We start from the raw sequence: 27,461 nt of genomic DNA, 5'->3' as shown, positions 1-27,461 counted from the left end.
CCCCACCCTTAGGCTCCGCCCGATTGCTGGAGGGGGCGTGGCCACGTTTCAGAATTCCGAGCCCCTGCAGGCTGTTGTTGCTGGGAGAGGGTGGTGCCCTTTGCAACCAGTTGGGAAGAAGGCGCCGTGCTGCCGTGCGACAGCGCTTCTCTTCCTCCCCAAAGAGGAAGAAGAGTTTTGCCGGCTAATTAGACTGCAGTGCTTCCCAGGTATGTTCCAGCCTTCAGGTCAGCTAAGACTAGTGTGTCGTGACCAGCTCTGTAAGAACCTATTTTAGGGTCCTGGAGACCCTGGATCCGGATATAACTTGCTGAGACCTTAGAGATGTCACCCAAATGATTTTGTTCAAACAGCTTTAAAACCTGCTGCTCACTTCACTTGGGTAACTACTGACGTCAAAGCGTCCAAACCTAAGCCCTAACCCCATACACAAAAACGTTCTACAAATAGGGCTTTTTCATCTCAGTCAGTGGCTGTTTGTTCCATGTCCTTAAAGGGCAAAAATCTTGAAGTGATGTCTGCTTTTTTCCCAGCCCATGCCCCATCTGCCCAAAATCTGATTGGTCCTGGCTTCAAAATAGGTCTCTAACCCACCCACTTTTCATCATCTCTACCTGTCACCTATCTGATGACATCACTTCCACCGCCAGAACAATCCTATCCAGAGGTTCCCTGTGGTGTTTACTGTAATCAACTTATATGGGCTCTAGAATTACCTAAGAGAAACGCCTCTGGCCTGTCTGTGAGGATTGTCTTGATTGCGTTAATTAGTATGAGAAGACTCATCTTAATTGTGAGTAGAACCGCTCACTCCCTAGGCTGAGGATCTTAGACAATACAAATCGGTGGAAATGAGCTCTCGGCTTTTGACTATGAGTGACACCAGTTCTCTCGATCTTCTGTCCACTATGATGTACGTCCCTGCTATGGTGACCTGTAACCTGGAACTGTAAGTCAAAAAATAAACTCTTTACCGCGAAAATTCCTTTGTCAGAATATTTTATCACAGCAAAGAGAAAAGAAACTAAGACATTCCCCTTTTCATTCAGGATGAAATCACAGCTCACACCTCTCATTGCTGGCCTTCAATAACCTTGAAAAGGCTGAGCACACTCATGGTCCCTTCCTCCAAGTGCCACAACCTCAATGAAACCTGCTTAAAGCTATAACCCCCCTCTGCCACATCCAGTCTCCCTGACCCTGCTTTTTTCCCCACAGCTTTTACCATTTTTCACATGACTTTATCTTTTAAAAATATATTCTGCCCTCTTTCTCTCTACCCTACAGACATACCATAACCCTCAATACAGGAGTTGTTTCTGTTGTTTAAAAATGAGCAATAGCTGACATTCAGTAAATTCTCACGTTTTCTGCAAAAATAAATGTCCCCAGATTGCACACTTCTCAGAAGCAGAGACAGTGGTTCTCCTGTTCATTGTTATGTCCCTAGTGCTTATCACAACACCTGGCACTAACTGAAATTGCACTTTTTAAAGCTGATGGGTGCCCCCAAGTCCTAATACACCTGTGTCGAATGGGTTCTGCTATCCTCCAGTACTGAAAGTCCCAGTTCATGTGAGCACCTAGACAAGCCAGAAAAGAAGGTATGTGGTAGAGCATGTCTGTTCATTTCCTCAAGTTTATGGAGCCAAAAGGAGACTGTAAACAACGTGACTGGCTCCTGCCCACACCCAAAAGAATAGCAAGAGAGAAAACCAGTTACCAGGAGGAGTTCTAAGTAAAACCAAAAGACAGCGAGCAATTCATAGACATTGCCAAGGAGAAAGGAGCTGGCTCAGAATTTGTGTCTGGCATTAGAGGGGAGAGAAAGAAACACTGGGTATTCCCTAGTCTAGACTTGAATTCCTGTTTGCAAGATAGCAAAGCCACCTTCATGGCCTTGAAGTTCTTTGGGGAAATCCCAGGAAGAAAACTCTGAGAATAATTGCAGAGGGTGAGAGCAGGAAGGGTTAAGTGTGGTTTGGGTCTGTAGACCTCGCGTCTTTGTAGGTAGGCACACTGACACAAACTGATCGATATCTGTCTAGCCTATGACAACCCAGTGAACCAAGAGACTATTTGTGCACGTTTTACTGTTTTCAAAGACTGAGGTTTTCAGAAAGCAAGTTCACTGCCCAAAGTTCTTGAGCTCATACGTGATGAAAATTACAATGTACATTCTGGCATTAGGATGTTCTTCGCTCTCACACACAAAACCAACAAGTTCTTGTTGCACGAATCCTAAATGGTCACATAATTAAAAACCCAGAGCCAGATATTGGGGCAAATGCTGAAAGATCAGAGGAAACAAGCCACAGCCACTTCTCACCTCGCCAACTCCTCAGCCAATCCTGTCTCCACAAATCCTCTGACTGAATGCCTCTGAGTCCTCAGCGGAAAGGGCCTCTCTAGTTCCTGTCTGCTCACGCCTTATATGCCTTTCTCTGCCCAGCCACTTCACCTATCTCAACCTCCTTAGTTCTGGGATTAATGGCATGTGCTGGAGTTAAAAACGTGTGCCACCACAGCCTGGCTCTGTTTCTCTCCCAGTGTGGCCTTGAACTCACAGAGGTCCAGACAAATCTCTGCCTCCCGAGTGCTGGGATTAAAGGCGTGTGCCACCGCCAGTGGTGGAGCATGCCTTTAATCCCAGCACTCCAGAGGCAGAGCCAGGTGGATCTTTGTGAGTTTGAGGCCAGCCTGGGCTACAGAGTGAGTTCCAGGAAAGGCGCAAAGCTACACAGAGAAACCCTGGAGGAGGGGGTCATGCCACCACTGCCTGACCTCTATGTTTAACTCTGTGGCTGGCTCTGTCCTCTGATCTTGAGGCAAGTTTTATTAGAATACAACAAAATATCACCACAAGTTCTATGTAAGGGGCCCTTGAAGTGGCTTCATCTAAACTGCTAGCCTGCTCAGTGGAAAGAGGGAAGTGACTGGTTGTAGCGTTTGAATTCAGCTCAGATGTGTCTTGGATGGAAATAGAAACAGGAAGTGTGTGAAAGCATTATAAATTGAATTGTGCCTACCCCACCCCTACCCACCCCCAAAAATCATAGATTATTCCCAGTTCCTCTGATCTTATTTGGGCATGTGATTAATTAAAATGAATCCTTTCAGAACAGACAGGCTTCTATTCCAATATGACTAATTTTAAAAGGAATCTGGCCACACGGTGTGTACAGGAAGAATGCCATGAGGGCATGGAGACGGAGATCAGAGTGACGCATCCGCAAGGCAAGCACAAAGATGGCCAGGAGCCACACAAAGTCAAGAGAGAAGTGTGACCAGATTCTCCCTCGAGGAAAAAATTAAGTGACCCCATAGATACCTTGATCTTACATGTTCAGATTCCAAAAGTTTGGGATAATAAGTTTCTGGGTTTTGAGCCACCAATTTATGGCAGTCTGTTATAAAAGTTCTAGAAAACTAGCATAAAGCGAGTTCTGAAAGTCCAAACGTGTGTTGTGTAGACTGGTGTTGGGCCGCCCACGGTTCACTCCAATAACCGTGCTGTCCATGGAGCCCAGCTGTCACTGTGCCTCCAGCTTTTGTTTTCAGTCTGTGTGGTCCAGGTGAGACATTTGAATCCCAGGGGTGCTGTGACCCAGAAGCAAACCCACAGTAAGAGGCGCAGCGATTGCTGAGCGACCAATACGAACAGTGAGGTTTGCATGATAAGGCTGGAATGGGACCTTGCTCTCCTCTGCCAGGCAGCAGCAGAGGCTGGCCTCCTGAGCTGCTGGCTCCTGAGCTGCTGGCTCCTGAGTGCTGGCTGGCTGTACATGCGACCTTCCGATGGTACAAAGGCAGCAGAAGGACCAAGGGGAGAGGAGAGAAACAGACCTCATAACAGCACCTGAGCCCTGAGTCTTGCTGGGCCTTGGACCACATCTCCCATTACACCTTTCAGATGTCAGCCAAAAAATTTCCTCTTGTTCTTAAGTCGTTTTGACATGGGTTTTCTGTCACTTTTAATTAAAAGACTCCTTACTGAATCATTTAAATTATCACTTGCACAGTTGGATCTTATGCATGACTAATTATAGCTTTATTAATAATTGAGGACTAAAAAATGAAAAAATATTATAGAATAATATAATATCCCATTTTTATAGCACATAGCTGTAGATTTAGATACAAACTGTTATAGTGCAAATGCTTTTTCAGAATAAAAGCAAAATGATCTCTAGTGTCTTGGTGCTTATCTTGGGACGTCAGAAACTGAAACAGTTTCTGTTTTCCCTGGTTTTTTGTCTTTCTTTTGTTGCTCTTATTTCTTTCTTTTGTTTTTTGGGGTTTTTTCCCTATGTCTGGCTCGGGAGATTGTTCATAGAGTAAAGAAATCAACCTCAAAGCCAGACGGCTTGTGTCTGACCCCTGGGCCCCACCTGATGGAAGGAGAAATGAACCTTCTCAGTGGTTCTCTGACCTCCACACACACCCAGCGGCACAGACTCACACCTACACAGACTTTTTTGTGTGAGTAAAAGGTTGGGAATTTAGCTCAGTGGCAGAGTGCTTGCCTTGCGTGCACAAGGCCCTGAGTTCAAGCTCCATTGCTGTCAAAAAAGGAAAATATATATATATAAGTACTCCTCATTCTGCCTTTCTCTTTGGGAGGCAAAGCGAGAGAAATGTTTATTTTCCAAACCTAAGCATTCCAATAAATAGCGATTCTTCAGGACTCGAGTTAATAACAGGTTAATATCCTGACTATGTACTGATGGGGGCTATGGCAAAAATTCCTTCAATAAACTCCCACCTGAAGGGACTTTGAAAATAAAATCCTTGCAGTAGAGCAAACGAAAATACAGCTTCTGAGAAGATTTTTAACTTTTCCCAATGTTTCTATGTGCTCTAATGAAGTTGATAGCTATGGGAGCTATGATGAGTGAGGTCCTCACAAACTGATGTAATATGCGTCCTCTCTCTCTCTCTCTCTCTCTCTCTCTCTCTCTCTCTCTCTCTCTTTCTCTCTCTCTTCGTAAACTTAACTAAAAGATAGGCTTATGGTTACACCCTAGAGAGGAATGGGAGAAGAAAGCCAACTTTCAGAGTTGGAGAGTCTGCCAAAACAATGTACTGTAAATTAAGGGTGGGAGAGCACATTTGGCTCAGTTCACAATCTACTCACCCTTTGTCTTCAGTGAAAACTGAACTCAGACCTTTTGATATCTGAGTTCCATTTGCTCTTGGCAAAGCTCAGTTCTCTGGTTCAAATAAAAAAAATTTTTTAAACCTTATGAGGCCCACAGGGTTTCTTGGACATCAAATGGTGGTTGCGAAAACAGTATTTGGATGAGCTAAGTGTGACTGAATCCCAAACATACAGAGTACATACAGAGTAAGGATTTTCTGGAGCACAGAGACCCTCCCATGCTGCCGGGGGGGGGGGGGGGGGGGGGGGGGGGGGGGGGGGGGGGGGGGGGGGGAGGCTGGGGGCAGTATGCTGCCTGTCTCTCCCTTTAAAGGGTATCCTTCTTTACAGTGTTTTATCCTCTTCTCAAGAAGCCTTCGGGTGGAGGGAGGAAAGCCTTTGCCAAATAGGAAGGGAAGCAAGCATGATGTTGATTTCTCACAGTCCTTTTCTGGTTACAGTTAAACACATGGCTATGGCAGAGGGGGAGGTCAGGAGACGATCTCCAGCCCGGTGCTGCCACTAAATGGTAGAATGTCTTTAGCTCAGGCACAACCCCTCTCTCCCCTGGTTTCCTAAGCTTCTATGCAGCTGTCAGGACCTATGCAGAAAATCTGAAGTTGGGAGATATGCTCTGTGAGGCCTTCATTGGATGCTTCTGTAACAGCTTTATTGGGGAAATATTCACATACCATACAATTAGCCTGTTTACAGTGTAGAGCTCACTGGGTTTGGGATAATCACAGCCATCACCACAATCAATTTCAGGCAATTTTCTTCATCTCAGAAAGAAATCCATGCCCTTTGTATTCACTCTCCACCCCTTATCCTCATCTTCCATACCCCAGGGAACTGCTAATCTTCCTGTCTGAGTAAACTTGTCTCTTCCAGAAATTGTATATAAATGATATTGGATATTGGAGTTTTTGACTGGCCCTTTTCACTTAATATGTCATTTTTAAGATTTGGGGGTTTTGGTTTGGTTTTTGTGGTTTTTATTGTTGCTGCTGCTGCTGCTGTTTTGTTTTGTTTTGGGGGTTTTGTTTGTTGTTTCGTTTTTCAAGACAGGGTTTCTCTGTGTAGCCCTGGCTGTCCTAGAACTCACTCTGTAGAACAGGCTGGCCTCAAACTCAGAGATCCCCCTGCCTCTCGTTTTCAAGCACTGGGATTAAAAGTGTATGCCACCAAGCCCAGCTTTGTTTTTTTTTAATAATTTATTTATTTTTATTTTATGTGCATTGGCGTTTTGTCTCCTTGTATGTATGTGTGAGGGTGTCAGATCTTGGCATTACAGACAGTTGTGAGCTACCATGTGGGTGCTGAGAATTGAACCTGGGTTCTCTGAAAAAACAATCAGTGCTCTTAACCACTGAGCCATCTCTCACAGCCTCCCAGCTTTGTTTTTTATTTTTTTTTGGTTTTTCGAGACAGGGTTTCTCTGTGTAGCTTTGCGCCTTTCCTGGAACTCACTTGGTAGCCCAGGCTGGCCTCGAACTCACAGAGATCCGCCTGGCTCTGCCTCCCGAGTGCTGGGATTAAAGGCGTGCGCCACCACCGCCCGGCTGTTTTTTATTTTTAATTGCTTGTATTGTGAGTGTCTGGGTGGGGATATGTATATGTGAGTGCAAGTGCCCTTGAAAGCCAGAAGAGGGCATCAGATCCCCTGGAGCTGGACTTTCCGGTGCTTGGGAACACCCTAAAATGGCATTTTAAAGTTTATCCATGTTGTAGTGTAGCTTGAGTTTTCCTGCCTGGCCCACAGTCAGGACAAATCTCTCTCACCCGCCAGTCCCACAACCTCTCAGACCCGACCAAGTAAACACAGAGACTTATATTGGTTACAAACTGTATGGCCGTGGCAGGTTTCTTGCTAACTGTTCTTACAGCTTAAATTAATCCATTTCCATTAATCTATACCTTGCCACGTGGCTTGTGGCTTACCGGTACTTTACATCTTCCTTGTCCTGATGGCGGCTGGCAGTGTCTCCTCTCTCAGCCTTCCACTTCCCAGCTCTATTCTCCTCCTTGTCCCGCCTATACTTCCTGCCTGGCCACGGGCCAATCAGTGATTTATTTATTGACCAATCAGCAGCACATTTGACATACAGACCATCCCACAGCATTGTAGCATGTACTAGTACTTGATTCCTTTTTATTTCCAAATGCACTAAATAATATCCCACATAATGGAGGATTATCTTTCACCAGTGACTGATGCTGTGGGATGTTCTGTATGTCAAGTGTGTTGCTCTGATTGGTAAATAAATAAAACACTGATTGGCCATTGGCTAGGCAGGAAGTATAGGCGGGACAAGGAGGAGAATAGAGCTGGGAAGTGGAAGGCTGAGTCAGAGAGACACTGCCAGCTGCCACGATGACAAACAGCATGTGAAGATGCCGGTAAGCCACGAGCCATGTGGCAAGGTATAGATTAATGGAAATGGATTAATTTAAGCTGTAAGAACAGTTAGCAAGAAGTTTGCCACAGCCATACACTTTGTAAGCAGTATAAGTCTCTGTGTTTACTTGGTGGGTCTGAGCGGCTGTGGGACTGGCAGGTGATAGAGATTTGTCCTGACTGTGGGCCAGGCAGGAAAACTCTAGCTACAGACTGAACCTATGTGATGTTCCCACTTTGGGGGTACATGAATATAGAGGTTTGAATGAGCATGTTCCCCATAAGCTCAGATGTTTGAATGCTTCAGTACCCAGTTGGGGAGCTATTTAGATAAGGAAATGTCACTGAGGGCAGGCTTTACGATTTCAAAGCCTCACACCGTTGCCAGAGCCTTCCCCCTGTTTCCTGTGTGCAGTTTATGAGCTCTCTGCTTGCTCCTCCAGCCACGATGGACTCCAGTCCGTCTGGTACCCTCAGCCCAAACAAACTCTTTCTTCTATGAATTGCCTCCTCTGTCATAATGTTTTATCACAGCAATGGAGAAGTAACTACTACAATGAGCAATGCTGGTGTTGAAGTTCATTTACAGCCTTCATTTGCACATATATTTGCTTGTTTTGAGTAGGTAGTTGGAGGTAAAGTGTTAATCACACAACCATTCCATTTAACCCTTTGAGGAACTGCTACTGTTTTCAAGGATGACTGACTGGGTCATTTCCTATTCCCAGCATCACTGTGAAGCCCCAGTCACTATCCTCACCACACTTACTATTGTCTTTCTTTTCTAGTCATCCTGGTGGGTATGAAGCAGAATCTCACCGTGGTTCGGGTTTCTATTCTCCTGACACTAATGGCAGTTAGCATTTTTGTTTTGTTTTGTTTTTGTTTTTGTTTTTGTTTTTTGGTTTTTCGAGACAGGGTTTCTCTGTGTAGCTTTGCGCCTTTCCTGGAACTCGCTTTGTAGACCAGGCTGGCCTCGAACTCACAGAGATCTGCCTGACTCTGCCTCCCGAGTGCTGGGATTAAAGGCATGCACCACCACCGCCCGGCTGGCATTTAGCATTTTTTTTCATGTTCTTATTACATTTGTGTGTCTCAACAGGATGATGCATCTTTTTGGACCCTTTTCCAATTTTAAATTCAGGTTGTTTATCATTGTTATTGTTGTCAATATTGTTGAACTATAAGCATTCTTTATATATTCTAGATGCAAATCTCTTATCAAGTGTATGATTTGCAAAAAGTTTGCCCCCATAAATTGCTGTAGGTCATTGCATTTCAAATTCTGCTGAGGAGCTGGAGATGACTCAGTGGTTAAGAGCACTTGCTGTTCTTGCAGAGAACCTGAATTTGGTTCCTAGCACCCACCTGAGGTGGCTCATAACTACATTGAATCCAGTTCTAGGGGATCTAATGCCCCCTTCTGGCCTCCACAGATTCCTGCATGTACATGGAGCACATATGTACATATACATAAAATAAGATTAATAGGCCGGGCGGTGGTGGCACACGCCTTTAATCCCAGCACTTGGGAGGCAGAGCCAGGCGGATCTCTGTGAGTTTGAGGCCAGCCTGGGCTACCAAGTGAGTTCCAGGACAGGCGCAAAGCTACACAGAGAAACCCTGTCTCGAAAAACCAAAAAAAAAATAATAATAATAAGATTAATAAATAAAACTTTAAATTCTGATTAAATGGCAATACTTTAAAAGAAAGATGTCAGTATGCAAACATCCTTATGTTCAGTTTCATTTGAAAACTCATGTTGCTTTGGAGGCTCCGCCCTTCCTTCCGTTCAGTAACAGGCAGCACACAGGGAGGGAGCAGCCCCTCCCCCAGAGATGAGGTAGAACAGCCCTCCATCTGGGAAGTGGACTGCCATTCTCACCCTGCCCACCATCTGATTTGTGACCCCTCTTCCCAGAGAATCTGACAAAGCGTGGCCTGGGCTTCAACCCCACTGAAGTTGTCCTTGCAATCAAATAAGACAGCTTCTTGCCAGAATGTTGTCACCTTTGGCACTTGAACAAACTTCCTCCCAACTTAACCCCAACCAGCAAGTCCCCCACTCTAGCTATTTTGCAATTTTGGTTTTTCAAGTCCTGGGGCAAGTCAGTGGGACTTGGCAGAATTCTGGCAGTTCTGCCAGGACTGATGTCATGAGTGTCCCCTGCCATATGCATTCTCATTACTAACTCAAACCAGCCAAACAAACAAATGGAGCCAAAAAAACAGACCAACAGGCTGCTTGAGCTTCAAAACACCACATTAAAATACTCAGAAAAAAAATAAAGCAGTTTAGTGCTTAAGCCCACATCCAAGAATGAAAATCACCATTTCTCATTCTTAACCATCACTTACCCTGGTCACAATTTGCCTGACAAAAGGCCTGTCTTGAAATAAACTAGGTACCTCTAAATATATATGTTAGTGAAATAGTTGTTTGTATGGTGTGTGAGCACGTGGGGTGATCACATGATGGGGTACACCCATACATGTACATGGAAGTCAGAGGAGGATGCTGAGTACACCATCACTCTCCACCTTATTCCCTTGAGACAGAGTCTCCCTGAACCTAGAGGTAAACTGGCAGCTCCAAACCCAGACAGTCTCCTATCTCTGCTCCCCACAGCATTGGGTTACAGGTGGGCAGGTAGCCACGCCCATGTCTTTATGTGGGTGCTGGGGATTTGAGCTACAAGCATTCTCATCCCTGAACCAACTGCCCAGATTCCTTATTCATAACGTTCCTGTTTCTCACTGGCCTTTATCTTTTTACCTCTTGCTTCCCTCAAATATTCTTTTTCATTTAAACAGCTTTGTTGGGATATAGTTCAGATACCTTACAATGCGCCCATTAAAAGACTGCATTTTGGTGAGGTTTGTGTGTTTGCAGAATTGCATATTCATCACCACAGTCCATTTTGGACATTTTTATCACCAGGCAAAGAAACGTCATATCCTTTAGCATAACTCATTTCCTTCACTCTTCCTAGCCTTGAGTGTCCCCCACTCTGTTTTCTCTTTCTTTGCTGTAACCTTGACCACTTCATATGAACATATGCCACTCTGGCTAGCTTCTTTCACTTAGCACAATGTTCTCAGGATTGATCTATGATGTAGCACGGGCCACAACTTCTTTTATTGCAGAATAATCCATTTAATAGGAATGCCACTTTTTTTGTGGGATTTGTTTCATTTTATTGTTTTTGTTGTGTGTGTGGTATGTGTACACTGGTTCGTATATGCCAAAACATGTGTATGGATGTCAGAGGACAACTTTTGGAGTCAGTTTTCTCCTTCTGCACTGGGTTCTGGGTATCGAAATTAGGTCTTCAGATGTGTGCAGCAAATGCTTTTACCCACTGAGCCATCTCAGCACTCCAGATTTTACTGTATTTTTTTGGAAACAGGATCTTGCTGTATAGCTGAGGCTAGTCTCAGATGACTGTATACCTCAAAGTGACCTCAAATTCACAATCCTGCTTTAGCCTCCCATGTGTTGGGATTACAGATGTGAACCACCACACCGAGCCACATTTTATCTATTCATTCAAACAGATCTTAGAGATTTTCTACTTTGGGAGCACTGTAAATAATGCTGCTATAAACATTTGGGCATAACACATTTTAAAAACATGTCTCACTAAGGATAGAATTGCTTGATTGTGTTGTAATGCTGTGCTTAATATTTTGAAGAACTGACCAACTTTTTAAGAGTGACTGCTCCGCTTTGCATTCCCAGAAGCTGATGGCTAAGGGTTCAGTCTCCTCCGAGTTATTGCTATGCTTGTCATGCTTTGTTAATATGGATTCCATCCTTCCATCCACTCTCCCCAGATTTCAGATGAAATTCCTGATGGTATTTGCCATTGGGAATCATAGTAGCATTTAATTTTAGGGTGACCGTTATTTAGCCTCTCCTTCTAGGAAATCTATTGGGGGAAAAACAGCCTTCAGGGACTTCTTTACAATGTACAGCCAATTATGTTTCCACAGTGCAGCATAAGCCTGCAATTCTAAGTACCTAGTCTGAGTACATTAAATACAAACAAAATAGAGCTAAATTCAAGGCACAGACATGGAATTTTAGAAGTAGAAGAAATCCTAAGGATTCATTCACCAACAGTTTCGTTTCATAGATATAGATTCTTAAATCAAACCAAGAGACTCATGTGAGCACAGCTATATATTATAGAATAAGACTGAAACCTGATCTTATCAGTCCACACTGAAGTCCCAGACAGCTCTGCTCAGCAAACACAGGAGCAGTAATAATTTCCAGAGCGAGGGCAATATACATGCACACACACACAACAAAGTTCATAAATATTCAGGCATAGCACATTCTAAAACTGAAAAGAAAAGCTGGAGCTGATTCTAGCCAATTGTATTGAATGCATGTTACATGGCGTTTTAAGATTTTGTTTGGGGGATGCAAGAGCTGGCTCTGCGTTTAGGAACACTTAGCACGCTAGGAGCACTTAATACTCTTGCAGAGGACCTGAGTTCAATTCCCATATGGTCACAAACCATGGTCTGTGAAGTCAGCTCCAGGAAAACCATCGCCCTCTTCTGGCCTCATCTGGTGCTGCACTCACATGCATATACACACAGATACATACACATACACATAATTTAAAACTCAATCTTTAGCCGGGCGGTGATGGCGCATGCCTTTAATCCCAGCACTTGGGAGGCAGAGCCAGGCAGATCTCTGTGAGTTTGAGGCCAGCCTGGTCTACAGAGTGAGATCCAGGACAGGCACCAAAACTACACAGAGAAACCCTGTGACAAACAAACAAACAAACAACTCAATCTTTAAGAAGACTTTGCTTAAATAGTTGCTCCTATGGTTTGCGTATAATTTATTCCTCCAGAGGGGCTAAGAGATTATGTGACCTTTAAGAGAGAGACTCTATTAGAGATTTGATAGGTCATTAGGTATACCTATGTTGGTAGGGATGAAGATAGCTCTCCTGGGACCCTGAGGAGTTCTCATAACAGCCAGTTGCTATAAGAGGGAACCTGACTCTCCCTACTTTCCTGCTTCCTGTCTCACCACACATTCCCATCTTGCACACCCTCCTGCTGATGTGATACATCACCTACAGGTCTTCAGAACAGCTGAGCAAAGGTCAGCATGTCCTCCAGTCTCTGGAACTATAAGAAAAACAAAACTCTGTTTCTTTATTGGAAAACACAGCTTTGTGTATTTTGTTATGAAATGGACATTTGGCTAATACAGCTTGCCCATTCAGAAAACAAAGAGACTTCATACACACATCCAAAATATTCATTGACATCAAGCCTATGGCTACTGTTTAAATTTTGCAACACCCACACGTGATGGTGCATCTCTGTAATCCTATCACTTAGAGGTTGGAGGCAGAAGAATCAGGAGTTCAAGGTCATCACCAGCTACACACTGAGGTTGAGGCTGATTTGGGCTTTATAAGACTCTATTTCAAAAAGTAGAGTCAGCTAGAGAAGAGTAACACAGTCCAGTGTTGGCCCGATGGGCTCATGTGCTGTCCTTCACACCCACCTGTTTCCTGAAAGGATCTGAATACTTACCCCAGATGACTGGGACATATGTGATGTGTTGGTACATGTGCTGACTGCAGTCCTTTGACCATACAGAGCTCTAGGAGAGTGGGGGAAACATAGAGAAGGAAGCAAAGTAGGATAGAGGGAGACAGAAAGAAAGATGTGGACAATCACCATGGGCAACAGATCTTTGACTACGTGCAGGCTTGTCAGAGAAACAGCCGGGGGGCGGGGGTGTTGGTGGGGCCTCCCTTTGGCCTACATTCACAAAAACCGAGCAGCAGACACAGCAAGACTTCTGCAGAGAAATAAAGACAGCATATTGCCCAAGTTCCCTCAAGGGAAGGTCTGGGAACAGTGTGCATTCTTTGAACTGAAACCCTTCACCTCCTCTCCTGCAAGAAGCTGGCTGTGTTTCCAGAAAGTGCTCTGCTGTGTAGCACAATCAGCTCTCACCGCCACTAACTGGTGACCTAGACCACGGTAAGCCACAGTCCCGGAGGACTCCAGATCCTGTGGAGTGCAGCAGTGCACAAACCAGAGACTGCTGGTCCCTCACACTCCTGTCGTCACAGGGAGGGTCAAAGGAATGCTGCTGCCCATCCTCAGCTTTCTTTTGGTCCTAGGAAGTGACCAAAGCTCGGCCTTCAGTGAGAGGAGTTCCAAATGCCAGGAAGCCTGGACCGCTTCTAGCTGAAGCGAGGGAAGGAATGCCCAACTCCAAAGGCTGTTCTAAAGACCAAAAAAAGAAAAGCGCTTTACACTGTCTGGGGTACAGAGAGAACTCTGTTCCCACAAGGCATTTTAAAAAATCTCAACTCTCTACGTCTTCGTAAATCATATGCTGTCACAGCAGGAGGAGTCTTTTGAGACCGTCTCTTCCACTGAACTTACAAGACAAGCAGTTTGCTCTCCCATGACATGAAGTGATGGCCCTGATCAGTGTGTGGTCCCATCAGTCTAAGGTTCTGTCAATGCCCTCATTGTAGAAAGCACGGCACACCTGCACACACCAGAGTAGATTTGCCCCTCACCCCGGGGGCGGGAGGTCTTGCTATTATGCTAAGCAGTCACCTCCCCCCCCCACCCCCCCACCCCCCCCGCAGCGTTGGCTCACTATCCAAACCAACTTCAGAGGCCCCTGGATGAGACTGGGAGGCACATGAGCTCAGAACACACATGGGAGAGCAAAGCAAGATCTACAGTCTGTACTCTTTTTCTCTACGCCAGCAAGCTGAGTGTGTGAGGAGTGGGACAGACAGCTCCGGGGTTGGAGGCAGGGCAGCTGTGAAAACAACCTGTCCCAGGCTTCGCCCAGCTCTGTCACAAAGGGGCCCGAGCAGCTTCTCACCGGGGAGGAACTCCCAGCCCAAACAGAGAGAGCAAAACAAAAGCTGCTGTTGTGTGACCTCAGCACAACCAGGTCACCCCTCCTTCCTTTGAAGTTAAGTGGGATAGAAATCATGTGGGTGTAAAGTAATGGGGGAAAGTAACATTAAAAAAAAAAAAAACTGAAGATTTTCTTGCAGTTGGGTAGATGATTCAGTGGACAAAGCACTTGTCAGAAGAGCCTGAGAACCAGAGTTCAAATGCCCAGAACCCACACAAAAGCCAGGTAGGCACGGTGACACACCTATAATCCCAGTGCTCTAGAGACAGAGATGAGGGACCCCTGGAGCAAGCTAGCTAGCTAGACTAGTCATATGGGTGCGTTCTGGACCAAGTGAAAGGCCCTGACCCAGTGAATAAGATGGAGAGTGGCCAAGGAAGTCTCTCCACATCAGTTCCCGCCCCCACACAGAGGTGCACCCACGCGTGAACATACACACATACACATGTAAAAAAAAATGTTCTCTCACATACCTGGCAACTGAAAGTGGTCTTAAACTTTCTAAGTAAGTTAAGGATATACTGGCAGATAAATGGAAAAAGAAATTGTGGCACTATGTACAGATATAGTATAATATCATTCAGTCTTTTAAAAGGACATTTTTCCATTTGCAGCAATACAGATGAACTCAGAGGACATGACCAGACATGAAAGAAAAATACTACATACTCAATAATATCCAGAATCTGAAAGAAAAAGAAAAGACACATAGAAACAGAGTAAAATGGTAGTTACGGGGAGCGGGTAGATAGCAGGTGGGAAAGAAAAGAGAGAAATGTAAGTCAAAGGCATTACAAAGCAGATCTTTGGGGTGAGTAAATTAAAAGGCACAATTCAAAGCCTGTCTTAGATACATTTCTACTACTGTGATAAAACACCATGACCATGGCAGGTTATAGAAGGAAGGGTTTGTTTTGTTTTATAGTACCAACGGGATAAAATTTCATCGCCATCACAACCAGGAAGTGTGCAGCATTAGGCACGGCAGCAGGAACAGCAGAGAGCTCACACCACCAACTGCAAGCAGGAAGCATGGAGATCACACTGGGAATAATGTAAGGCTTTGAAACCTCAACCCCCTTCCCCATGACATACTTCCTCTAACAAGATCACACCTCCTAAGCCTCCCCAAACAGCCACCAACCGGGGGCCAAGCATTCAAATGCCCAGACTATGCAGGAATCTTTATTCAAATGACCACAAGGACAATATGTACAATGTACCAAAATATCAAGTAGGGCTCATTATTAAGTATGAAAGCTCAGACTATGTCTTAGGCTTGTCCCACTAGTTCTTATAACTTAAATCAATCCATTTCTATTCATCTGCATGTTGCCACATGACTTAGGGCTTTTACCTCTCCTCATGCATGTCTGTTCTCTCTCTGCACCTGGCTGGTGATGCCACCTTTCTTCTTCCCAGAGCTCTCTGTCGCCAGAAGTCCCTCCTAACCTCTTCCTGCCTAGCCAATGGCCTTTCAGCTCTTTATTAAACCAGTCACAGTGACACATCTTTAACAGTGTAAAGGGATTTTCCACAACACTTCAGTCTGTCTGAGTTCATATGTACCCCAGCCCTGTTGTGTCTAACAGGTCTTGATTCCTAGGTGTCCTCCATCCCTTCTAGGTCTTACACTTTCCAGTCTTGTCTGCAGGGTTCCCTGAGCCCTGAGGAGAGGAGTCTGATGGAGACACTCCTTTTAGGGTTGCGTGTTCCAAGGTCTCTCATTCTCTGCATATCGTCTGGCTGTGGGTCTCTGTGTTTGTTCCCGTCTGCTACAGGAGGAAGCTTCTCTGATGATGGCAGAGCAAGTGCTGACCTATGAGTACAGCAGAATGTTGTTAGAAGTCACTTTATTGCTGCGTTCCTTTAGCAAACCAGTAGTATTTGGTTTTACCCAAAGGCCCTGACCATTTGGTCTCAGGTTCTTAGCCACCCAAGCAGCGCTGGGTATCCCACCTCATGGAGTGGAACTTAACTCAAATCAGATATTTTTTGGGGGTTTGCTACTCCCAAGCTTTGTGCCATCATCGCACCATCACATCTTGCAAGTAGGTCACTCTTGTAAATCAAAGGGTTTTCACCTTTCTCCCTTGGTAGCATGCCGAGCACCTTCCAGCACCGTGAACACTAGTCAGTAGGGGAAAAGACTGTGTAGGCCCCAGCTTGACTTCTCTGTGTTCAATGTATTAGATGCTATCTTCAGCAACAGGGCCTTAGTGTCAGTTTGTGGAGAGCAACTGATAGCCTTAGAAATAGCCTGGGTTGTTTAGGGGTACCCATGGGACCCTTTGACCAACAACTCAATTATATGTAACCCATTTCCACTACTGGAAGCTTCATTTGGCAACAAGAGATGTCCAGTTGGGCCTCTGTCTCCTCGGTATTTTGCTGTGGGATGGTCTGTATGTCAAGTGTGTTGCTGATTGGTCAATAAATAAATCACTGATTGGCCAGTGGCCAGGCAGGAAGTATAGGCGGGACAAGGAGGAGAATAAAGCTGGGAAGTGGAAGGCTGAGTCAGAGAGACACTGCCAGCCGCCGCCATGACAAACAGCATGTGAAGATGCCGGTAAGCCACGAGCCACATGGCAAGGTATAGATTAATGGAAATGGATTAATTTAAGCTGTAAGAACAGTTAGCAAGAAGCCTGCCATGGCCATACAGTTTGTAAGCAATATAAGTCTCTGTGTTTACTTGGTTGGGTCTGAGCGGCTGTGGGACTGGCAGGTGAGAGAGATTTGTTCTGACTGTGGGCCAGGCAGGAAAACTCTAGCTACATTATTTGGCAATTTTATTTAGATTCCCTTGATATTATAATAAGAAGCCTCTACTGCACAAGGTTTCCAAACAGCTCCTCAAATGGCCCTTAGTTTTAGCTGTCCCTCCACCCATACTTCCTCCCTCTCACCCCTCTTCACTTCCTCTCCCCATTTGATCCTCCCATCCCAGTCCCCAACCCCCATCCATCCATAAGTATCTAATCTATTCCCCCTTCCTAGGGGGATCCATCCCTGCCCCTCTGTGGTCCCTTACTCTCTACCTAACCTCTGTGGTTAATATATTGTAGCTTGCTTATCAATGACTTAACAGCTAATATATACATATAAGAGAATACGTACCATATTTGTCTTTCTGGGTCTGGGATACCTCACTTGGGATTTTTTTTTCCTAGTTCAATTCATTCACCTGAAATTTTCATGATTTCTTTTTTTTTTTGACAGCTGAGTAACACTTTATTGTGTAAATGTACCATATTTTTTTATCCATCCATTCATCAATGGACATCTAGGTTGTTTCCAATTTATGGCTATTACTAATAGAGCAGCAATAAACATAGTTGACCAAGTGTCTCTGTAGTAGGATGAAGCATCCTTTGAGTATATTCTCCAGTGTAGTATAGCTAGGTTTGGGGATATATCAGTTCCCATCTTCCTGAGGAGCAACCACACTGATTTCCATAGAGGTGTACAACTTTGCACTCCCACCAGCAATGGATGAGTGTTCTCCTTCTTCCACATCCTTGCCAGCAAGAGCTGTCATTTGTCCTATTGATCTTGGCCATTCTGATGGGTACAAGATGAAATCTCAAAGTAGTTTTGAGTTGCATTTCCCCAATGACTAAGGATATTGAACACTTAAGTGTTACTCAGACATTTGCCTTTCCTCTTTTGAGAATTCTCTGTTTAGATCTGTGCCCCATCTTTAAACAGGGTTATTTCTTGCCTTCATGTCCAGTGTTTGTTTATTTGTTTGTTGGTTGGTTTATTTTTATATGCTTTGGATATTAGCCCTCTACTAGATGCAGAGCTGGTAAAAATCTTTTCCTCTTCTGTAGGCTGATGCTTTGTCCTAATGGTGATATCCTTTGCCATACAGAAGCTTTTCAGTTTCATGAGGTCCCATTTATTAATTTTTGTTCTTGGTGCCTGTGTTATCAGTGTTCTGTTCAAGAAGTCTTTGGTATTCTGTTCAGGAAGTCTTTTCCTGTGTCAATAAATTCAAGGCTATTCCCCATTTTCTCTTCTGTCAGGCTCAGTGTACCTTGTTTTATGTTGCGATCTTTGACCCATTTGGAGTTGAGTTTTGTGCAGGATAATAAGTATGGAACTATTTGTATTCTTTTACGTGCAGCCATCCAGTTTGATCAGAAGCATTTGTTAAAGATGCTGTCTTTTTTCCAGTGTGTATTTCTAGCTTCTTTATCAAAATTTAGGTGTCCATAGTTGTGCGGACTTATTTCTGGGTCTTAAATTCTATTCCATTGATCACATGTCTGTTTTGTGCCAATACTCTGTTGTTTTTATTACTCTAGCTCTATAGCACAATTTGGGATCGGGGATAGTAATACCTCTTGCAGTTCTTTTACCATTCAGGAGTATCTTAGCGGTCCTGGGTGTTTTGTTTCTATATGAAGCTGAAAGCTGTCTTTTCAAAATCTGTGATGAATTGTATTGGAATTTGAAGCAGATAAGGCCCACACACCAGATGAATGGGCTAAGCCTCAAGTAAAAAAAGCTGTGACATGGGCAGTCGTGCCTTGACCCAGAAGAGCCTGAAACTGGACCCCTTAGATGGCAACTGTCGATATAAGACCCAGGGCCAAGTCAAGAAATACCACAATAGCCATAGAAGCAAAATCTGCCCAACAGTCCACATATAAATACCTCAGCCCTTTGTTTAATAAAAAAGCTTTCTTGAAACTCCCAGAATCTGTGTCACTGATTCTGTGTCTTCTCAACCCCTGCCACCAAGGGTACCCAGACCAGTAGAGCCAGAACAGCAACAGGAATTTCGATGGGGATTGCATTAAATCTGTAGATTGCTTTTGGGAGGATGGCCATTTTTACTATATTAATCCTACCAATGCATGTGGGCTCCTGACTTCTAATGGCATTCTTTTTTGATCTGGCCTTGTTATATGTCAACTAGGTAAAAACTCACAACCTGTGCACTTTTTTGTAGCAATATTTCAGGAGGAAGTTCTTTAAGGTACTTTTAGAAGAAAATACAAGAGAAGATCAGAGATTGACTCCTTTTCTTTCTCTTTGTTCTTCTCTTCCATTCTTTTTTGTTTTGTTTTGTTTTTCTTTTTTTTTTTTTTTGTTCTTGTTTGAAATACTACGGATTAGTTGAACATTGGGTCTTATACATGCTAAGCAAGAATTCTTAGTACCATTGAGGTACATCTTCAAATGAGGATTTTTTTTTCATTTTTATTTTCAAGACAGGGTCTTATGGTGGTATTTTATTTGTACTGAAATGTGATTTTAATTGTATGTTAATAAATAAAGTTGCCCAGGGGTCAGAGCTATTAGAGCCATAGTAAGAGAGTGGCAGTGGTGGCACACGCCTTTAATCCCAGCACTTGGTAGACAGAGCTAGGTAGATCTCTGTGTGTTCAAGGATACAGCCATCATTGGAGACACACGCCTTTAATCTCAATCCCAACCATAGAAGACCTGGAAGTCTCTACAGACAGGCAGTGACAAGGCAGTCATATGGTGATATTTTATTTGTATTAAAATGTTATTTGTATGTTAATAAAGTTGCCCGGGGTCAGAGCTATTAGCAAGCCATAGGAAAGCAGGGCAGTGGTGGCATACGCTTGTAATCCCAGCACTTGGTAGGCAGAGCTAGATAAGTCTCTGTGTGTTCAGGGATACAGCAATTATTGGATACACATGCCTTTAATCTAAATACCAATCATGGAAAACCTGGAGGTCTATACAGACAGGCTGTGATGAGGCGGTCATGTGGTTGGGTTTACAACCAATGAGAAGGCAGAACAGAAATTCTATATAAGGACTTTAACACAGAAAGTAGCTCTGGTTCGGAGAGGTAGGACCACCACAGGAGGAAGGGTAAGGTTTTAGCTCTTAGCTCTGACCTCTTGGCTTTCTTCTTTGCATTGGTTCTGTGTTTCTTATTTAATAAGAAGATTGGTTACATCTACAAATGGTGCCCAACGTGTTGGCAAGAGTTTCCACCTAAAACCTGAGAAAAGATTCTAAAACAGAGCTAAAAACAGTTTCCTAATTATCTCTCTCAAATGAGCGGCAGCTGCTGGTTTGAGCTACTGGTGCGTGCGCACTTGGCCTGCAGTATGGCAGGAATGAGGCCTCTGCAAGTGGCACATTAAGCTGCATGGTGGATTTAGCCTTTGCTAGTACAAAACAAAAAAAGAGGTTTCTGGGCTACAGACTGCTTGGATAAAAGCATAGACCCACAATAGCTCCCAGAACTGGTGGAAAACATACCACCACCATGTTGGGAAGCTGAGGTGGGCAGAGCCAGCAGCCATAGCGCCATTTCAGTCTTACAAATGCTGCAGTTTAAAGCAATAGATTCACAATAAGACAAATTCAGATGTAATAGTTTACAATGTGTGTAAAATATACGTAGGCTTGAAAGAGACAAAAAAGGTGATATATACAGTTATATAAACAAATACATAGTTTTAAAAAATAAAGTCTTTAAAGAGACAGTAAAATTAATATAAAAAATAAGCCATGTAAAGATGAATATTACACAGAGAATCTGGATTGTGTTGTCTTTGGGATTTTTAACTGCAGAAAAACATTTGATTGTAAAAGCTGTTGAGTTATGCCAAAATGTATACTTTAAAGGTACCTTGACTTCAAAATTTGGATGTAAGGATATGTTGCTTTGAAAAGGAGACTCTGCTTTTGTTTCCACAGAAAGCCAAAGGCTATGGATTTGTTCAAGATTAAGATACATCAGGTTTGACCAGCCAAGACCCCCTGAAAGGTCTCCGATGACACCATGGCCCAGATGATCCAACATCCAGAATGGTTTCAAGGCAACTGGCTCAGACAATACAGCCTCATGGACTATTCTATAATCCTAAAATTTTCTTTGTGTCCCCATAAGATACAGCACCCCCCTCCAGCTGGAAGTAGTAAGAGAAGCTACGCCCAAATTCCCAAATTATATGTAATTTTACTTTGTTAAGGTTAAAACCTTCCTTTTTGAAAAAAAAAAGAAAAGGGGAAGTGCTATGGGATGGTCTGTATGGCAAATGTGTTGCTAATTAGTCAATAAATAAAACACTGATTGGCCATTGGCTAGGCAGGAAGTGTAGGCGGGACAAGGAGGAGAATAAAGCTGGGAAGTGGAAGGCTGAGTCAGAGAGACACTGCCAGCCGCCATGATGAGAAACAGCATGTGAAGATGCCGGTAAGCCACGAGCCATGTGGCAAGGTATAGATTAATAGAAATGGATTAATTTAAGCTGTAAGAACAGTTAGCAAGAAGCCTGCCATGGCCATACAGTTTGTAACCAATATAAGTCTCTGTGTTTACTTGGTCGGGTCTGAGAGGCTGTGGGACTGGCAGGTGAGAGAGATTTATCCTGACTGTGGGCCAGGCAGGAAAACTTTAGCTTTACACAGTCATGTTTTTGGGTTTACAACCAATGAGAAGGCAGAACAGAAAGACTATATAAAGACAAACACACAGGAAGTAGGTCTCTTTCGGAGAGGTCTCTTGGCTTAAGAGGCTAGCTGCAGGGTAAGGCTCTTAGCTCTGATCTCTTGACTTTCTTCTTTGCATTGGTTCTGTCTTTCTTATTTAATAAGACGGTTGGTTACATCTATAGGGTCTCACTAAGTTGCCCATGCTGCCTGGAACTTAGAATCTCCCTGCATTAACCTCCTAACTAGCCTCCACAACTGGGCCCAGTTTAAAGGATTACTGGATCTGGGCTTGAGATATAGCTCAATTGGTAGAATGCATGCCCAACATGCACAAAGCCCTGGGTTTGATTCTCATTCCCAACAAACCAGGTATGGTAACACATATCTATAATCTTAGTACTTGGGAGGTAAGGCAAAACCAGAAATTTTCCTTATTTCTTATATAAGATACATAAAACATAAATCCTTAAATGTTTGATAAATTCAATTGCACAAAAATATTTTAAATCAAGAAAGCAGAAACAGCAGCAGCAAAGAAGCTGTAAACATTATAAGAAATAATATCATAAAGGCGGTACATCCATTTTGCCGTGATCTATGCCAATCCTTTGTAAATGTGATTCCCTGGACCCTTGAAACTACCTCTCAAGGACAACGCTGTGATCATCCCTATTTTGCAGACAGGAAAACTACTATTTGAAGAATTTCAGTTACTTGCTTATGGGCATTTCACCTTAGTAAGTATGAGTCAGTAGTTGAACTCAGGAAGGTCTGACCTGGAGGCCTTTGTCATCAACCAGGTACACAGAAGGCTAGGAGTCCAAATAGGAGAGTAAGGTTGGGGTCATAAGTCATGTTCCAGATTCCTTTCCCCATAGAGTCCAGCAATGTTTTCAGATAGAGTGGGTAGCTACAGTTATGATGCCGCTGCTGCCTTGAGGTCACGGTTAGAGCTCTCTCCTCCTTATGGGCTAGAGTGAGTGAGCAGAGAGGGGAGAGGCTTCTCCCATTCGTTCTCTGTGCCTGTTACCACTTAGACTGATGGCTTTCACAGCAGCTCTAAAGCAGCTCTGCACTCTGACTGGCCCTGTCCTCTGGCACACACCAGGCCCATTCCAACCCCGAGCACTGCTCCTCCCACCCAAGAGCCCTTTCCTTCCTCTTTACTTTGGCCAGGATGCAACCACACCTGTACTCTGTAGGTGGCACGTGCTACTCCAGGCTGTTCCATGAAACTTTCCCCCGAGTGACTGTTCATTTTGCCCTCTCCAACATGGTGACCACTGAGCCACATGTGGTTATTCAGCACCTGCTATAACAAGCATGACTGAAAATGGCTGCCTATGGCCTGCAGCTGCCACACTGACACTGACTGTATATCATTGCTTTGGTTAGATTTCTTCCAGAACCGAATACTGCGGTTGATTGGTTTTCTATTTGACTTGGGTGAGTCTTGTCTTTGGATGCGAGCCATTAGCATAAGAAAAGAATTAAAGACAGGGGAAGTCTACTTGTGTGGCCCGACCGTTCGGTGCTGAGCCCAGAGGAGAATCATCACAGTGAATTCCTATTAACAACAGTTTCTGGCTCACAATAACAGAAGCAGAAAACACAGCCTGGAGCACTTGGAACCCCAAGTAGCAGATGTTCTACTTTCAAAGTCCAGGTAGACTATGGATTCCAGAGAGAAGCTAACAGCTTCACTGTGACACAGTCAGCACCTAGGACCCAGCTGAGGGCAGACGTTAGTCCTGGCCAAGCATTCAAAGTCCTCCAAGGCCTCGCTGCCATTCCCTATAATCCTCCTGCAGCTCAGTGGTGGCTCAGGATTCCACAGTGGGTCCCAAGCAGGGTCTGGAGAGGTGATATGTGTCACAAGCCAGAGGGAGCAGGGATGCCGGGGGTGCTAATTATAGGCATTAAGTATGGCAGTCCTGAGAGCCTTGGACTCTGCTTTCCCTTAGCCAAGCCCCACGAGTGCAGTTACTGAAACTTCCTCTGAAGTGATAACAGACAGGCAGAAGGTGGAGGAGAAGAAGCTGAGCTGGGGACACCTTTGACATGTGCCCTGTCCCCGAAGCCTGTCCCTTAGTGCCTGTACAGATGTCTGGGCTGCTTCCAGGACACAGCAGTTGAGGGAGGGGAATGTCAACTGGGGAGAATCAGCAACAACGGGAGCTGTGGTTCCCTTGAGACAAGAAGACACGGCGGTAAGGGGCTAAGAGGACTGTTAAAGAATGTCCCTCAGAGCCTCTCAAATCCCAGATCTAATGACGACCCTGAGGTGGATGACAGTCACACTGAAGATGAAGATAGGAGTGATTGAGGGGTCTGGGCATTGTGCTCAGTGACCTGTCTCTACATTAGTAGACAGTCTGGAAGGTGCCTTTAGGGACTTGGGAGAGGCTCTGGCCCCTTTCTTTAGGGTAAAGTAAGAGAGAGAGATAAAGGGAGATAGCCTCTATCACACAGGATGTCCCATCTGTTCATGGAAGATGTCCCTAGGCTGGGGCAGAGTGGACAGGAAAAGCAGGAAGTTAGTTGGATGCCTGAGCACATTACGAATGACACCCTGACACAGCATCAGCCCTTCCTGGTCTAGGAAGAGGAAGTATCTGGGGTTATGTGCTGCATGTAGCATGTGAAGTAGATTCCACATCCCCCCCCACCACACACACACACACACACACACACACACACACACACACACACACACAGATACACACACACACACACCCCTAGCCAAAAAGGAGAAGCATTCTGAGGTGAAATGTCCTGATAAGAAAGGCACCTGCCATCTCTCTGTAAAGCTCTTTCCGGAGATAGGCAGGACCCTTTCCTGACTTTCACTCTTTCTTCTCCTTCACCTCCAGGTTCTGCCTCAGCCACATGACCCCTCATGGAGTCTCTTAGCAGCGATAGAAACTCTAACTAAGACACACACATCATGTGCTTCTGGAGAGCAGTACCAGGTATGGTTATCAGCATACCTCCTCCTCATGGTCAACAAGTTTATTTTATGGTTAGGTAGACATTAACTCTGCCCTCCCAAACCCAATCCTTCCCGTGAGAGGCGATGCTCACTGGGGAAGGATTGCTTTACTTGTGTAAGCTCCTGGGAAGCTACTGTTTTTGCTCTCTGTGTAAAGAAGATAAGAAACTTCTGGAAGTCATCAAGGAATACTCTAAAAGCCATCCTAAGATCAATGGACAGCAGATAAGACAAGATAAAGTAGACATACTGGAAATCTGAGGAGGAGGAGGAGGAGGAGGAGGAGGAGAAGGAGGAGGAGGAGGAGGAGAAGGAGAAGGAGAAGAAGGAGAAGAAGGAGAAGGAGAAGGAGAAGGAGAAGGAGAAGCAGCTATTAGAACTATTAGATCAAGCCTTACATGATAGACATATGCCTGTTGGTGTTGTTAATGAGTTCTTGAGGGGGAGGGTTGGGATGTCATTTAGTGGTAGATCACATGCCTAGTATACATGAGGGCTTGGTTGGATCCCTAACAACACTTAATAAATGTATAAATAAGTAAATAAAAAATAAAACTTTTTTTGGTTTTAATACTGTAGGAATTAGAGTTATTACTTGGAACCAAAGTCACCCTCAGTGACACACTATCTAAAGATTATTAGCTCTGCCGTTGCTTCTGGCTAATGAAACTCCATGGTCTAGCTAAACTACATCCATTCAGGTAGCACCCCAATGTCAGTAGACACTTATTTTAGAGGCCTGCAGGAATAGAAGGACCCGTGAAGCACCTCACATCACACCATGATGGTGTCTAACTCTGCAGCCTACATGTGAGGCTGAGTCTTTATTTCAATTTCTCTGTCCCTAAATCCAGGTGATAAAACATACTTCCTTCTACCATCCCTGTGGTCATGTAAAAGTGGAGAAGTTAAAAGTATTCAACTTTGTGTGGTTTTGTTTTCCACATCAAGAAGCATGAACTGTGTCTTTGAAAAGCAGGTCTCCTCACCTCTGGAAGGACAATGTCTCGTGAGACACTTACGAGAGGCCTCTGTGTTGGCTCTTAACATTGAGAAAATCTCTAATGAGGTGCCAGAATCAGAGGTCAAACCTCCACTCTTTATTCCCAGAACAAACTTATTAAACAGTAACACCTTGAAAATGAGTGTCGAATTAGATCAGTGACTTTTTAGCCATGCAATTCTTACATTGGTAAAGCGCTGCCCACTGGGAATGTGTATTGCAAGTGTGTGCTTGCCCATCATCCAAGCACCTCGTTTACTATAATCACTGTTTGTTCTGTCTTTGTAGATTCCATTCTAGGGCTGAAAAAAATGACTCTGAGTACTTAGGCATATTTGCTGTTCCTCAGACCTGAGCTTGGTTCCCAGCACTGGGGTCAAGAGGCTCACAACTGCCTATAACTGCCTGCATCTCCAGTTCCAGGTACTCCAACACCATCTTTTGGCTTCCACAGGCACCCACACCCACATCCCCTAACCTAGTCTAGCCACCCTACCTGCACCCCAACCTGCCTCTAGGATTCTGTCAAGACCCACTCTGCCTAACCCCCAACCCACTGGACCCTCCCTTACAACAACAGTCAACCTTTCCACCCAGCAAGATCTATGCCCACACTCTGGACTTGTACCAGGACTCACATCCTGTACAGCAGCCCAGCACCTCTGTCTACCCAATTTCATTCCACCTAAGCCATTTCTAACCTCTAGGCCCAACCCACCCACACATCCTCCCTTCTGTCCCAACCTGCTTTGTCCATAACAGACTCAGAACTAACAAAAGAAGTCCACATGTCCAGATCTCATTGGAAAAAAGCACAAAAAAAATTATGAATGATCAAGCTAGTATCTTCCCTCCCAAACCTTCTAGTCCTGTACAAATGTTTGCTAATGAGAATTACCTAGATGAACCCCAGGACACAGAATTTAAAAGAACAATCACAAACTTCATCAAAGAATTCAAAGAGTTTGAAGAAGACACAAACAGCTCAATAAAATCAAGGAGAAAGGACATAGGGGGAGTAAATGCCTGAGTGACACTCAAGAAAACACAAGAGTAAGGCTGACAGACATGGCAAAGACAATCCAGGACTTAAAGATGTAACTCAATAAAGAGACAGAAACACTACAGAGGACTCAAACTGAAATGAAGATGGAATTGAAAAACTCAGTAACCCAATGAGAAGTTGTATGAGCAGAGTGAGTCAAGCAAAAGATGGGGTATTGGGACTCATAGATAAAGGTGAGGATCTAAACCGAACAAGCAAAGGATATGAAAATTAAAAAAAAAAAATAGCTGGGCGGTGGTGGCCCATGCCTTTAATCCCAGCACTTGGGAGATAGAGGCAGGTGGATCTCTGTAAGTTCAAGGCCAGTGTGGTCTACAGAGTGAGTTCCAGGACAGCCAGAGCTACACAATGAAACCTTGTCTCAAAAAACCAAAACCAAAATAAGTAAATAAATAAATCTTAGACTCCATCCTACTTTCTCATTTTTTATTCTTTGGAAAGGTTTATTTTTATTTTTATTATCTGTATGTAAGAGTGTGGAATG

General features: G+C 44.2%; 1 long non-coding RNA gene across 2 annotated transcripts; it reads left to right on the top strand.

Annotated features, from left to right (window-relative positions):
• Nucleotides 1–28: 28 nt before the first annotated feature.
• On the top strand, nt 29–27,461 carry LOC128125194 (uncharacterized). Of its 2 annotated transcripts, XR_008223110.1 has the most exons (4): nt 29–209; nt 15,402–15,531; nt 24,790–24,888; nt 26,200–27,461. It is a non-coding gene; the product is annotated as an uncharacterized LOC128125194 (long non-coding RNA). The 2 variants fall into 2 exon arrangements; XR_008223109.1 differs by lacking the exons at nt 24,790–24,888; nt 26,200–27,461 and adding an exon at nt 21,179–22,378 and having other exon boundaries at nt 58–209.

Source organism: Peromyscus californicus, unplaced genomic scaffold (assembly GCF_007827085.1).
Source record: "Peromyscus californicus insignis strain IS unplaced genomic scaffold, ASM782708v3 Scaffold_4__1_contigs__length_199733344, whole genome shotgun sequence".
Taxonomy (NCBI): domain Eukaryota; kingdom Metazoa; phylum Chordata; class Mammalia; order Rodentia; family Cricetidae; genus Peromyscus; species Peromyscus californicus.
The sequence above is the reverse complement of the archived record's forward strand: the minus strand, read 5'-3'. Positions and strand labels throughout refer to the sequence as shown.